Raw genomic sequence first — 16,466 nt, 5'->3', positions numbered from 1 at the left:
CTCAACAGATGCTGAAGAAGTATTTGAAAAATTCAATATCCTTTCATTTCAGTAAGATTTAAATAAGTTAGATTTATTTTCCTCAACACATGCCATATATGACAAGCATACAGCTAAAATGATATTCAATAGTAAAAAGTTGAAGACTTTTCCTTTAAAATCAGAAACAAAACAAAATTCTCTCTGTTCTTAATAGTACTGGGAATCATAGCCAAGACAATTATGCAAAAAGAAGGATGAAAATATATCCAAATAAGCAAAGAATGAAATTATCTCTGTTTGCTAAAGACATGATCTTATATATGGTCCAAACTCATAACAAATGTATTATTTGCCAGATATAATATCTGAAACAGAAATTTAAAAAATATGATTTACAGTAGGATCAAAAAGATTTAGTAACTGTAAGCAAAGAAACAAAAGTGGTATACTCTGAAAACTATGAGACACTGGTAAAAGAAATTGGCAGTGACACAAATAAAGACAAGATATCATTTGTTCATGGGTTACAGAATTAATATTGTTGAAATGTTCATCTTACCAAAGTGATTGACAGAATCAGGATAATCCTTAGCAGAATTCCATGTGATTTTCACAGAAGCAGCAAAGAATACTAAAATTCATTGGAATCACAAAGGACTCTAAATAGCTAAGATAATCTTGACAAAAAGAACAGAAGTAGGAACACAATGTTACCTGATGGTAAAATATCAAAGCTAATCAAAACAACATGACATTGACAAAACAAAGCAACAGTAACAAAACAGATACAGATACTTACCAATGAAACACAATAGAGAGTCCAGAAATAAAACCATACATTTCCATTCCATTGATTTCCAACAACAGTGGCAAGGACACATATGGGAGAAGAAGAGTCTTTTCAGTAAGTTGTGGTGATTTAACTGGATATATATACGCAGAAGAATTAAAATGGACCCTTACATTCCCCTCACATTTTGGGAATCAGCTTTAAAAGAATAAAAGTCCTAAATGTAAGACTTGAACCTATTAAACTCTTAGAAGAAAACACAAGAGAAGAGTTTCATGACATTGGTCTAAGCACTAACTTCTTGGATAAGACCATGTGCACACAACAAAAGGACAAACAGATAAATGGGATTCCATCATAAAAGGCCAAAGCTTTCAACAAATGAAACAATCAACAAAACAGCGACAACCCACAATGTTTTAGTCACTTTCCTGTTGCTGGACAAAATATTCCCTACCCATAACTATTAAAGGATGAGGGATTTATTTGGCTCAAGAGTTGTAGAGAGTTAAGTTCATAGCTGACCAGCTGCAAGGCAAGAACGACATGGTGGGGAGTTGCCAGCTGTTCAGTGATGGTGATCATGAAGCAGAGAGAGCAAAGGGAAGAGCCGGGGAGGGAGATTCTCCCTGACAGGTCATGTCTCCGGGAAACTGCCTCTTCTGACCAGACTCCAACACTTAACAGAACATTCAGCTCTGAACCCATTGATAGATTATTTCACCTATGGGCTCAGTGCCCCATGATCTAATTATTCCCCAAAGCCTCACTTCTAAACACAGGAGACTTTGATAAGACATTCTAGATCTAAACTATAACATTTTGCCCTTGCTCTACAAAAGACTTATGCCCATCTCTTTATGCAGGATACACTTAGTCCATTCATAAGAGTTACTAAAGTTTTAAGAGTTACAGCATTGCTGAAACATTCAGTTCAAAGTTTCCTTCATGATGTAAGAGAAACTCTTAGCTGTGAGTTCATAAAAATCAAATGAGAAAGTTAAACACTTCTGACATAACAGTGGTAGCATGTGCTCTTCCCAAAAGGAGAAATAGGTGGAGAGAAAGAAATTGGACTAAAGCAAGATAAAAACTGAGCAGGCAAACATTAAATTCTATAGCACTGTGTCCAACATCTGGATTGTGTCCAGATTGTGTCAAACGTGAGCTTCACAGGGTTTTGGCATTCCCGCCCAGAAAGGACTACTGCTACCCTCTAGGCCTCTCTCTTGGAGTGACATTGGTCAGTGCCTGTGCCTTTCCTCAGCAGATGTTCTACATTTCTGGCTTTTCCAGTGTTCTGTGGTTTTCTATTGCACTTTTGGGTTCACTGCCACAACTTCACATAGTGTTCTCTCAGGCAAGGACTGAGAGCTTGTCTTCCTAGGCTTTCTTTTGCAACTTCAACTGAAGTCTACATATCCCCATAATTCTTGTATGTTGCATGCCATAAAACTAGCACTACATAGATGATAACAAGTTCTGCCATCAGTTTGAGCAATAGTTGGGGACCCTTAGATCATGGGTGCAGAGGCCTCTAAGTGGACTGAGAATTGAGCACTGTAAAATGAGTCCACGGACTCAATGCCTTCTATATGCTTTTTTGGGCTCTGCAGCTCTTATCTCAAATGACTTGTAGTTTTATGCCTTTGTGCCTGTGAAGAGTGGAGTTCTATTGACTCTTGAGACATTTGACTCATTTGAGTGCTAATCTTTCAACAATCATGATCTTCTTTGCCCCTATTTTCCAGGTGATTCCATTCTGCTTACACTCCACAGTTTTAAAGTAGGTTTTTTCTCTTGATTCTCGGTGGCCAGAAATATTCATGCTGCACATAACTTGAACATTGGACTGTCTTGAAATTTTCTCCAAAGGAGTAATTATCCCATAGTCATTCATTTTAAAGCAGTTATATTTCAAAGAAAATTTTGCCATAAAAATAATGGAAACTCAGGTAATTTGTTTCAGAACCCACAAGTATTCATATAAATTGATTGCAATATTGTAATGTAACACAAAATAATAAAGAAAATGCAAAACATAAGGAAAAATAAACAAATTAACCTGCACTTAGCCTTTGAAAATCTTCATGGCTGGTGTGAGGGAGGAGGGTTACTGTGTTTCATAATCACTGTTGTCTATTGGCTCAGTGGAATCCTTTTCTCTATGTGTAATTTTAAAAATGAATCTATTCAATGATACTTGCTTTTACCTCCTTTTGAGGATTTTGTAAAAATGCGGTATCGCATTGTTATCAAACTGATTCATTGCTTGCACTGCCACAGACTTATTCAGGAAGTGCTTGTCTAAAATATGTAATTTACACACTTCATAGATTACTCTCATTTGAAATGAGGGATGCTTGTACCTTCTCCTCCTCCTCTTCCTCGCCATATCTCTTGTTGTTGGAACATGAACATAATCCTGCAGAGGGAGAGAGAGAGGGAGAGAGAGAAAGGAAGAAGAGGATTGAGAGGAGAAGGTGGAGGTGACGGAAGAAAGAGAGGAGAGTAGAGTGGAGGGGAAGAGAGGGGAAAGGAAGTGGGGGAGGAGAGGAACCACCATTGGCTCAGTTGTGATCTTGTGATGTATGGTATCACATATATCACATACTATTTGCGTTGCAAGACATCACTCATTTAGCAAGTTAAAAGTTATTAGAAATCTTTGTCTGTTTTGTGGAACAGTTACCAAACAAATTATTTGCAATCCAAGTTTTACTCTGTGTGTGTGTATAATAGCAAAAGAAAAATCATAACAATATCCTATAATAAAAATTATATAAATACAGTTTCTTGAGATATAGTACTGCACTCACTCATCTTTGGTTGGTGTGAGACAGTGCAGTGCATTTGAAGTGAGATGATGTGAACGTTAAAGGAAGTGTGACACAGTGGGAGGCTCCTAGGTGAGCGTTACCTGAGCATAGATTGCAGTGCTGGGATATTTTGTCTGAGTACCGAGATGACTACCAAGTAACTAACAAGCAGGTAGCATGTCCAGCCTGGGTGTGATGATTCTTATCCCAGTCGAACGGAGCAGGACACATAAGAGCATAACCCACTACTGAGAAGAGTGTGCACTTTCAAACTTATGAATTGTTCACTGCTGAATTCTTCCATTTAATATTTTTTGACTGTGGCTAATTTTGGTAACTGAAACTTTAGAAATGAAATAGACTATCTTCAAACTCTCATTTTTGTGAGGTTAAATATTATGCAGTTTGAGTATCTGTTTGAAAATGCTTGGGACCAGAATTCAGGTTTATCAGATTTTGGAGTATCTATCTATCTATCTATCTATCTATCTATCTATCTATCTATCCTACCTATTTAAGTTATAAAATATATATAATATTTACATATATATGGTTTATAAAAGAACCAACTTTTTTACATATTTGGTTTCTTAAGAGAAGCAAAGTGATGTTTAGTATACTATTTCTGGTATATTTCACTTAGCATTATGGTCTCAATGTGCATGATTTTCCTACAAATGATGTAAAATTATCCCTCTTTATAGCTGAGTAGTACTCATGTATATACACCACATTTTCTTTCTTCTTAAAATTTTTTAGATTTTTAGAAACAAAATAAAAACAATGATACAGCATTTCAAAACAAAGTAATAGGATAGGAAATTAACACTCATTTATGCATTGGTGTGCTCATAGAGTGCTCCCAAAGTTTAGCTGTAATGAGTTGGACTCCTGTAAATACCATGTGTCACTTCAATGCGAAGTCACAGCACAATGTGCAGCTGTGGCAGCCCAGAGCATGAAAAATATTACTCAGTGCTGAGGCTTAGCTCGATCACTGGGACCCAGAGGAGGTGTCTCCCAGCAAGAGAGCCCTGGGGAAGCAGCCCTGAGCTGAGACCTCTGCAGTTATTTATGTGCAGCTCAAGGACTTGAGAAGAAAGATGCAGAAGAAAAGCACTTGCAACATTTTTGTGTAGGAACTCTGGTCAGGGGACCAGAAAAGAATGGAGTGGTTTGTTACATGACACATGTTGACCTGTCCTGTCAAAGGTACACACTGGCCCCAGCAAATGCCTCTGAGAAAAGCTGCTTAGCTTCTCCTGAGCTTTGTCTTGCAGAGTCTCCTCTTACGGTGAGCACCTCCTGTGGGTCCCGGTGACTGAGCAGAGCCTCAGCACTGAGTAATCTTTCTCATACTCTGGACTGCCACAGCTGCCCACTGCACTGTGACATCACATTGAAGCATTGAAGTGACACATGCACTTACAAATGAAGGGAAAAGGAAATGGCTCAGCCAGCTCTGTACGAATCAGTACATGGAGACAGGGCCAGGTTTAGCTACAGGGGGGTGATTGCCCTTTGGTCAAGGAAGGCCGTCCAGGTGTCCTCCAAATCCTCTAAACTGTAGCCTGCATTCTAGGAGTCCTGAACTGCTGCCCAGAAGGTTTGTTGTAGTCTGTGTGCCAGGATCTTGTTGAGGGTTTTGGGGATTTTTGTATCTATGTTTATTAAAGAGATTAGTAGTAATTTTTTTTGTTAAGTCCATATACCATTTTGAGATTATGATAATATTTGCTTCCAGGACCAAATCTGATAATTCTTCTTCCCTTTCAACTTCATGGAAGAATTTTAGGAGCACTGGCACTGGATCTCTCTGAAGTCCTGGTTGGATTCTGCAATGAATTCATCATGGCCTATGATATACTTAGTTGTCAGGGTTTTTATTATCGTCTATTTGATTGCCTTTTACTGGTCTAGTCATGATTTTTAAATCTTCTTGGTTCAATTTTCATAATTCATACATGTCTAGGGATATCTACATTTCTTCTAGTTTATCCAATTTATTGGAATATAAGTTTTGTGTAATCCCTGGATTTCAGCATTGTCCATTGTGACTTCACTTGTTCATTTCCAGCTGCATGGATGTGGTTTTTCCCACTTCTTTTGATAAATTTAGCTAAGGATTTATCAGTACTTTTTATGTTTTTAAAAAATAAATCTAATTCATTGATCCTTTTAATTTTTTAGACTCAATATATTTGTAATACTATGAAGTTTATCACATTGTAATTTTAAAAGACACTTTTTTTTTGTTCACGGTATATATTGTCACATCTCTACTTTTTTCTCTAATTTGTAAATTTTTGTTAATCTAAATTTCTTACTTTGCTCTAAATATTTATTTAAATAGATATGGATATTTCATTTCTGTAATTAATTGTGAATATCTTTTCTAAGTTGATTTTCCTTTCCCCAAGAAACTAAAGTATTTTAGCACAAACATCAATTTTCACAGTGATAGTCTATTAATTATGTGTTCTCCATGTTTGAAATGATTTAATGACTCAGAGTAGCATTTAATATGTAATCATTTCATATTTCCACTGTATGACTCAATTTTTTATAGAAAAACAAGATTTATAACTTTTGAAAGTATCTGTTTAGACACAGATAAAGAGAAAATGTGTAAACTAGAAAACATATAAAAGGAAAATATCCAATTTTGAGCACAATGAGATAAGGAGAGAAGAGAAATATAAAGATAGAATGATACTGTCAAATCTATATAAAAAAGTTTGAGAAGACAATGAAGGAGAGCGTGGTTAGATTTTCTTTTTAACTTGCAGATTTAACTAAGTCTTTATTTCTAAAATATTAGAACCTCTTGTGGTACTGGTTTAAAATTTTTAGAAATTTCTGTTATCTTGGATCTAGATATATTAAGAGGCTCACAGAGCCTCTTTTCAGTTAGAGACATAGACTCTATCACATAGAAGCAACCCATTTTCCACTTAATTATTAAGAGTAGTCCTTCTAGTCTATATAAAAATCCCATTCTATCTAGGACCACACCAGCTACCAAGAATTCCATTTAATATTAGATGATAACTTTTAAAAAAAGACAAACTTGATTGTTCAATATAAAGCAAGGGAGGATAAAAATATATCATGAAAAGTCATGATGTATTAAAAACCAAATAATTAAAATATATCTAAAGTAACAACTTTGTAAATATATACATTGTGCCAATTTAGAAAGTTTTCTGATCGGAAGAAACAAAACCCAGGACACAATCATTAGTGAGAAGATAAAATCTACAGAATGGAAACAAACCTTTGTTAGTGTTTAGTTTAACGAAGGACTAATATACAGAACATAAAAAAGTCTTAACAATTAAACAGTAATTTTTAAAAAATTAAAAAAAAATAGGCCAATAATTTGAATAGACACTTGGTGATGCCTGGAGACGTTTTTGATTGTCAATATTTATGTATGTGGGGCTGCTATTGGCATCTAGAGTGTAGAGGCCAGATACACAGCTAAGCCTACTGCAAAGAACAGGATATTCCCTTAAAAGATGATTCCATGTCCTGGACTGGACTCAGTAGTGGCCATCTAAAATTCACCACAGCCTGGTGTATGAAACCAGTAAGAGTTACTTCTTTTAAATTAAGCGATCAGGATGTCATTAGTTTGAGTTTCAGTGTAACCAACTGCACATACTTAGTACATAAGCATAATAAAATCCAATTTAAGGGTCTATAACAAATAACTGGGCTTCAGTCAATCATGGACAGCCGGGTATTAGACAGTCATAGGCAGCCTGCTCATCACATCATGCCAATCATGTATGTTTTCTACCTTGCTTCTGTGTTTATCCTGTGAAGCTGGCTGTTTGCTGAGGCGGTGCTCCCTGAACTTCTTCTCATTTGGAGCTCTGCCTGATTTATGACTGCTTTTTTTTCCCCCTTAAAGTCTATTACATTGATCATGTGTGAGACTTTCTTTTAACATTTCTGTGACAGAAGGGACTTTGCAGAAATGATTAAGTCAAGGATCTTGAAATGAGGTTATCTTGTTGTGGTGGGTTAGTTTGTGGGTTTATAGAAAGGCAAGGAGGCAAAGAAGGAAAAAAGACATGAGAATAGAATGGGGTGGGGCATGTGACAAGGGCCCGCAAGCTAAGGAATGTGGGCAGCCTTTATACCCAGGAGTAGGAAGGGAGATTGATTCTCTCCTGTGTCCTCCAGGGGCACAAGCCTGGCTAACTTCTTAATTTGAGACCATTGTTCATGGAATCTTCTGGGTCTTCCAGGTTAGGGCCAAGGCTAATCTTTGGAATTTGTGGGTTATTTTTGTTTTCTCAAGTGGAAGAGGTCTAATTTATGTTAAGAGGTTCCAGTCCTAAGGACAGTTATATAGGTCTTATAATTAACTCCTAGGAGCCTCCAGTTTCAGATTAAAAAATAGCACCTGTTAAGAAAACAAAGTTAACTGTCATTTCTACCCCAGAAGGATTAACTCCCAGTTACATTTAGAAATTTCTAGTGGGATTTTTCTGAAGTGTTAATGGTGATGTTTTCTGAGGCAATGGGCACAAATGCATTCGTTTGCACTGTGATCTCTATAAATGCTGTACTTTGAATCTGAAATAGCCACCATAGGCCCATGGGTTGAGGGCTTGGTCATTAACCCACAGTGATGTTGGAGTTGACAGCACCTTCAAATTGGACGAAATGAGATCATCGAAGGTGGACACTCAGGGATTTCAAGATCCTGGCCCCTTTCTGTCACTCTGCTGTGCTTCCTGGCTCCCATGCAGGGAGTAGCTTTGTTCTTCCACATGCTCCTACAATGAGGCACTGCCTTATCTGAGGCCCCAAAGCAGCAGGGCTGACTGTCTATGCAAAAGAACCTTCAAGCTATGAGCTAAAGTAAACATTTCCTCTTGATGAACTGATCATCTTGAGTATTTTGTCATAGTAATAGAAACAATAAGATAAAAATGAATTACTTCATCTTTCAGAGAACTCTGATCTTTAGGGATTTATCTTGAATTTAATTTCCTCGGGAATTTTTCCTTTTTCATTTAGGAATTCTTATTGTGGTTAAACCCTTTCATTATTAAAAGGGATTTTTTTTCTATTGAAAAATCATCAATTTGGGTGTCCATAAATAACTTTCCATAGCTCTCTTAAAATAAGATTTATATTTTTGTCATTTATGTTAACTGGAGGAAACAAAGAACTGATTCATTTTCTGGACATATTTTCATGTATTTATATTCTGCCAGATGAAGTGTGGTCTGGTTTATAACCTGCTGGCTTTTCAAATTATATTTTCAGGCAACATCCTAACTCCAAAGTGCTACAATTATTGAACCCCATGGGATACTTAGCATTCTGTATGACTTTGGAGCAGTCCAGAAGTAGACTGTAGCTTTAAATTCTAAAATCCCCATGGCTTCATCCTGCAGAAGCACAAGGGGAAAAGAGTCATCTGTGTAGCCCACCTCTGCTCTGCTGAATCCTGGGTCATGAGGTGCGCCCTAGCCTGGCTCAGACCCACACAGCACTGCTGTGTTGCAGGGGGAGCGAGGCTTGTGCTCTGCATTGTGGAATGACAGAGGCCACTGTGCCGTGCCTCCCAATCAAGGTGCTTTGCTTAACTTGCAGTCTCTTCAAGATTTATTTTCTTTCATATATAATTGGGATCAGTGGGTTTAAATACCTTTCCACTTCTCAAATTCTGTTCACTGATCAATTACATTTTCTCAGCTTTGAGCCCACAGAGAAATTCTGAGCTCAATTTTTGGTGAAAAGAGCACTTAGTAAACTACTAAACCCTACAGAATTGCCCCACAGAGTGTAATTAAGGATGACAGTACAGTCTTTAATCGTTTGGACTTTCTTATCACATTCCAAGGGCTTGAGTGCCAGCCTCACTACTCAGTTGCATGTGACATGCAAGTCACTTAGCCGTGGTAGCCCAGTTTCTTCATGTGTATGGGGGCATTAATGGAATGAACGTATTACAGAGTTGGCATGAGGACTGCATGAGATCACCCTACAAAACCCTTAGTAGTACGCATTCTCCATAGAGGGTAATATGCAAAAATCTCTCCAGAGTTCATAAAATGTATTTTCATTTAAAAATGAAAATAATATGGGATTTATTAAAAGAAATTGGTGTTACAAAATTTCTAGAAGGTCATTTCTTCTGGTCTGGTGGTGTACATAAGTCATCAGGGAAAATCAGCAGAAAAGAGAGGGATGTGTGGGGTGAGGGAGCACAAGGACAAGGGGGCACCCAGAAGGATCAGCTGGTCCCTGTCCTGCTACTACACGACCTCCAAGCCTCACCCTACCAGGATGAGGGATGCGTGGCAGCCTCAGGTCAGCTAAACGCGTGCGTGGCCCATGAGTCAGAGGACTGACTGCTGGGGATGATGGAACAGCAGGCTAGTGTCCCACGCCAGCAGAGTGAGCAGCGGATTGGAAGCGAAGGGGTGAGCTTCAGTGTGACCTGCATTTTGTCCTTCCTGTCTGAGGTCTGTGTCACTTCCACCATTCACACCTTTGTAAGAGACCCTTTGTGTGTCCTACTTTAACCCACAGCCCTGTGGGGAGAAGGGAACTCTGAGAAATACAAGTTTGGGTAAGCTAAATTGAGAGGCTATGATGAATCCATTGTACCATGGTAAATATTTACACTGTCTTTCATCTTCAAAAGAAATTACCTAAAATTCTATCTAATCATTCCTTGTAAAAATCTATTTGAAGTAATCTTACTTATTTATAATCTATATTTTGTCTTGCTATAATGAGTATAAAAAGCTCCTAAAAAGGAATTGTTGCTACTAGACACCTTACACTTAGAATTTTGCCAAGAATATAGTAGGTGCCCAATAAATGATTAGTGAAAATGGTGGGACCATAGTATGGACTGATGTTGGAGTCAACATGGAAACATAGCATCCTAGAATCTGATGTCTGCATTTGGATTGTGGTGGAAGGTATGGAAACATTCTGGAAATTCTTCTGTGCCAAGTTCTGTGCTAAGCTCTTGTCAGTTAAGTAGTTATGATAATATTGTCACTTTATCAAGTAAAGACCAGCAAAGAGAAGCAGGGAGGAGGGAGCAATAGTTCTCAAAAGTCTTGTCCTGGAGGAAACACACATTGCTTCTCCTCGTATGTCAGTGGTGAGAGGGAATCTCATGGCACACAGGGATGAAAGGATCTGTGGAAACGCAAGTGCTGCCTAGGAAGTTGCTTCCCACTGACAGCATCACACTAAAAGCGAACACAGTTGTATAGAATGGTTAGACATCTGTTACCCACACACCGTGGGGTAACAGCAATCCTATACCATGGGTGCTAGTCAAGTTCTTACTCAAAAGTGTGGAGAAACATATGTGAAGCGTGATTAACTTACTTTACAGTGTATCGCTACAAATTACAATTTTATACCAAAGAGATTCACATATACATCCTTATCTCCATGAAATACTTTCTTTTGACTTACAAGAAAGTTCTAGCACAGCTGGTTGATGAACAGGATTTTAAAAAAATGAACTACTGCTCGTATAGAGCAAACCTTTTTTAGAGATTGCCTGCAATCTATATGAAGCAATAGACCAAATGCTCAAAAAATATTTTAGGTTATTATTGATGATTTTGCATCATTATGTGCTTATTATTTGCAAGTGGATCAATTAATGTTGCCTCAACTATAGAAATGGAGCTTAATGAGTTTATATCTATCTTCCTAAAATGGATATTAGATAGAGATATTTGAATTGTCATAAAACCAATAGATTTGCATTTGTACCATATATTTTAGAGAGTCAAGAAGAATAGAAACCTGTGTTCTGTCTCATTCTCGTAGGTCATATGAATGGTGCACAGGTACGTGAGCATTTCTTGAATAATTTCTTGAATAATTCAATTTCTTGAATAATTGATGGAAGCAAGATCAATGGTGGAAATGAATATGAAAACTGCCAAGACCCTGGTTTAAAATCAAACCCAATGTCCAGAGTCTAAGTGGAATGATACTCCTTTCAGGAAAAAATGGAATTCAGAACATATACCAAAACCATGCTTCATATCTAAGTGTAATATGCAGACTGCCTTAACAGGAACTTCACAGCCTGCAAGTGGGGTTCAAGACAAGGTTGATGTTTAGAAATTCTTTTCTACTTTCTACATTAGAATCTAAAATGATTAGAACATACATGGAGCCTCAGAGATTATCAGTGGAATACCTTTAGTATATCAGTTGAATGTAATATATGTATCTATATGAGTACCTATAGTCATAAAGTATGTATATTGATTTATTGCTAGTATAACTTGTTCAAATTGCTATGTGCAGCAAATACTAAGAAGCTTTGAGTTGCTTAATGTAACAGGCTTGGTTTATCAGGTGCATCTTAAGTGACCTTAGAAATGAGTAGGTTCAAGAAGGAAAGTGAGGAGTAGAAAATGTTCATTCTGTGGTGAAAGAATGTGACATTTCTGAAAAATGACAGTGAGATAGAGCAGGACGCGTGAGTTAGAAGGCAGTCATTTTATGACTAATGAGTCATAAAAATCATTCAGAAGCCAGCTATGTGCTACTTATTAAAGTTATGCAAGGGTCTTTTGTCCTTGTGGAGTTCATTTTTGGGCTAATAATAATGGTAATTTGTTGGGATAGGGCATAAGCCTCTGCACCCAGTCCAGGAAGGGCTACGATGCGCACATTCATAAAAAATAAAAAAGGGGGAGATGTTGGGAGCCGCAGCCCCGAGCCCGGTCGCCTCACTTGGCGGACGTGAGGCCTGTAGTAAAGAGTGAGGCCTGAGGTAGATTACCCCTCCCATCGAATATGTTAGTTTCCTGCTTACCGCGTAAACAACCCGCTCAACAATATAGTCTGCCTGGCAACTGATGATGTTAGCCAATCAGCTTGCCTTGCTTACTTTAACATGATTGGACACTGTACCCGTATATATACCGGTGCCACCCCTGGGCGGAAGAAGAAGCCAGATAGAAGCCCGGAAGTAGAAGCCCAAAAGGAGCCACGGAGAGCGGACCGGTAGAGGCTTTGGGGCAGACTGAAGCACAAAAGGAGCCGCGGGGAGCGGACCAGAGGAGGCTTCAGCTGGGAGAACCCAGGGCAGGCTGTACGGAGAAGAAAAATAAAAAGAAAAGGTTGTCCACTACCAGACTTTGTCGTGTGTCCTTCCTGCCGGCCGGGAGCGGACATCGACATTTGGAGGCCCGCCCGGGGACTGATCACCCCCGCGACGTGGAAGTGGACAACGCTCCAGTACAGAGCTGCGAGACAGGTGAGTTGGGGATAAGCCTGGGCTCTGGGTGGCGCGCACCTACAGGGCTTTTAGACTCCCCTCAGGCTCACGCGTAAGTGGCGGATTCCTTGGGCCTCACGCGGTGAGTAACATATTAAAAGATGGGAAACATGTTAGGTAGCAACACTAAGAGCGAGGGTGGTTGTGGAGAAAGCTCTCAAGAGCTTACAAAAGTACGCAGGGTATCTGAGCAGGCCCAGTCAGGGAGCTCCCGAGAGGTGTTTGTCAAGGGGAACAAGGATGCTAAGGAGGAGGACGGGGCTCTAGCCTCGGAGTCGTCTGACTCCGAGGACGAGGGAAAGTTGAATGGCAGGGAGGCCAAAGAGACCAGCTGTCAGGAGCCTAAGTCGCTCAATAAGGAGTCGCAGGGTTCTTTTCCAGCGTTGCCCCGCGAATTGCGCTCTGCTCAACCTGGTCTGCGGAGGAGTAGAGAGCTCCTGAGCGCTCCCCGGCGCGAGAGGGAGGCGAAGCCTTCCGCCCCACCTTGGGGGCCGTTTCCGGAGGCGATCCCTCGCCACGAGGCGGCCGCCTGGGAGCTCCCTCCCCTTTCGCCAGAACAGGAAGTGATGCACGGGCCCCCATTTTCCGCCCAATCACGGCCGCTGTCTTATGCTCCGCCACCGGCGGGTCGGTATTTTTACAGGCGGCTTTGGCAGGGGGGACGCTTGTCTCATGAGGTACATCCACCTGGGATAGATAGTGGCCCCTACGGGATATTTCCTGTACAAGTAGCTATGGGCCAGGGACGCAATGTATGGGAGCCTTTTGAGATAAAGCAGATTAGAGAACTTAAAAATGCAGTTACAACTTTTGGGCCGACTGCGCCTTACACCATTGCCATGCTGGAGAATCTGTCTTCTGGGCCCCTCACCCCCGCGGACTGGATTCAGCTGGCAAAGGCGTGTCTGCCCTCGGGCAGTTACCTGGATTGGCGAGCCTGGTACGCAGAGTTCTCTGCAGAGCAGGCTGAGAGAAACGCCAATCGAGGAAACCGGGGGTGGAACAAGGAAATGCTTATGGGAGAAGGTCGGCACGCTGATGACCAGACCCAGTTCCCCGGCGCTGTCTATGAGCAAATCAATGCCATAGGACTCCGCGCCTGGAAGCAAGTAAGTGGTGCTGGAACAGCCTCCTTGTGTCTTTCAAAAATAATTCAGGGTACCACAGAGCCATTTGTTGACTTTGTGGCCCGAATGCAAGATGCTGCCGATAAGATATTTTCTGATCCGGGAGTGGCTCGACCGCTGGTAAGGCAGCTGATTTTCGAACAGTGTACAAAGGAGTGCAAGGCAGCGATAGCTCCTCATAAGAACAAGGACCTCAATGCCTGGATTAGGATATGCAGAGAGATAGGGGGGCCGCTCTCCAACTCGGGAGTGGCTGCTCTCCTGGCCGCGGCTATACAGCAGAGGGGACCTCGCGGGTTAGAAGGGGAATGTAAGGCTAAAGGGTGTTTTGCCTGCGGGGAGCCAGGACACATTAAACGTCATTGCCCAAACAATGCAGATGCTAGGCCTCGCCCTAGGAATGAAGAACCATATGTTTGTGGGCGATGCAAAAAGGGATCACACAAAGCTGAGGAGTGTAGGTCGGTCTTTGATGCTCAGGGCAACCGCATTTGTGGACGAGATGCTAGAGGGCCAAAAAACGGCCAGAGGGGGCCCCCTTCACAGGCAGGCCCCCGCCCCAGAGACAGGACAGCTCAGGATGGCAGCCTTCAACAAGGGCCACCCCTGGGTCAGCAGGTGTGGACCTCAGTGTCGCCTCCAGACTTATATGGGTGTTCATCTTGTCATTTGTCACTCAGCACCCTATAATTTTTCCAAAGGTTACTGCCTCTGAGCCATTAGTCCCAGCAACTACAATATACACAGATGGCTCTAAGACGGGGATAGGCGCCTATGTGATCCTAGGCAAGCCCCCGGTTACCATACAATTTGAACCAGATCAGCCTCAGGTGGTGGAACTGCAGATCGTTAAAATGATTCTTGAACGGTTCTCAGAGGCCATTAACATTGTCTCCGATTCTAGGTATGTGGTCAATGCTATGCAAGTGCTTGAGACTGCCGGTTTAATTAGATCCACTTCCACAGTGGCTGGGCTGTTCCTGTCTATCCAGACATTGCTTCAGAACAGACACCATAAGATCTTCACCACCCACATAAGAACACATACATCCCTGCCGGGGCCCATGACACAGGGGAATGCGGCTGCTGACACTGCCACTCGCCCGTTATGGATTTTTACCTTACTAACACCAATCGAGCGAGCCCGTGCCTTCCATGATAAATTTCATGTTAATGCCAGGACACTAACAAACCATTTCCATGTTTCTAGAGCAGATGCACGAGATATCGTGCGACTATGTGACTCCTGTGCCACATACAAACCTGCCATACCGATGGGAGTAAACCCTCGAGGTTTGATCCCTGGTGATGTTTGGCAGATGGACATCACACATATACAGGAGTTTGGGACTCTTAAATATGTTCATGTTTCCACAGACACCTGTTCTCACGTCATATTTGCAACAGCAGAAACAGGTGAAAAAGTGTCTAATGTGATCAATCATTGCCTGGCGGCTTGGGCCGCATGGGGCAAACCAAAAATATTAAAAACTGATAATGGACCAGCCTATATAGGCAAAGCTTTCAATGAGTTCTGCAAAATGATGGAGGTTCAATTAAAACATGGTATCCCATACAATCCCCAAGGTCAAGGAATCATTGAGAGGGCTCATAGAAGCCTCAAAGAAATTTTACAAAAACAAAAAGGGGGAGTAGGCCAAGGCCTGGCCCCAAAGGCACGATTATCCATGGCACTATTCACACACAATTTTTTAAATTTAAATAATGATAATCGCTCCCCAGCTGTGGAGCACTGCAACCCTTCCCCCAACCATAAAGGGTGGGTGAAGTGGAAAGATGTCCTGACAGGACAATGGATGGGCCCGGATCCAGTGGTCAGCTGGAACCGAGGCGCGGTTTGTGTTTTCCCACAGGAACCGGGACGAGAACCACTGTGGATACCGGAGAGACTGACACGGACAACAAAGCCCTCGACTGAAGATCAGACCTGCCCTACTGGAGATCCATCACAGACCAACCAACAAGATGAATAGAAATAGCGGTAGCCCAAAATGGACAAGAAGATCCTCAGGCATATGCATGGCTCGCTCGCCTAGCCTACGACCGAGTCTAGGGACGGTGAGCTTCCCACACTCCTCCTCTAAAAAATTATGATATAGCAGGGTAGATGAGTCAATGACGGGTAAGAGCGTGCCTCCCCAGCATGACTCGACCTAAGCCAGGCCCTACCCCATCCTGCACGTAAGCCGCTGGACTGTTAGATGCTGCCCAGGTCTAAATTTCTCTCCGAGGGGATTTCTTTACGGAGAGGAAATGAGTGCAAGCTTGTGTGCATCCAGGTTCCGTCCAGTTTGTGCCTGGCCCTAGAAAAAGGACGAGGGCCTCAGGGCCTTGGCAGACCATGGGACGGCCGACCAGGGTCTAAGCCAAGGACCTACGGTGGGCCTACGCATAGGGCATAAGCCTCTGCACCCAGTCCAGGAAGG

This window comes from Cavia porcellus, unplaced genomic scaffold (assembly GCF_034190915.1).
Source record: "Cavia porcellus strain 051 isolate PalLab524CR breed Dunkin Hartley unplaced genomic scaffold, mCavPor4.1 scaffold_1, whole genome shotgun sequence".
NCBI lineage: Eukaryota > Metazoa > Chordata > Mammalia > Rodentia > Caviidae > Cavia > Cavia porcellus.
The sequence above is the reverse complement of the archived record's forward strand: the minus strand, read 5'-3'. Positions refer to the sequence as shown.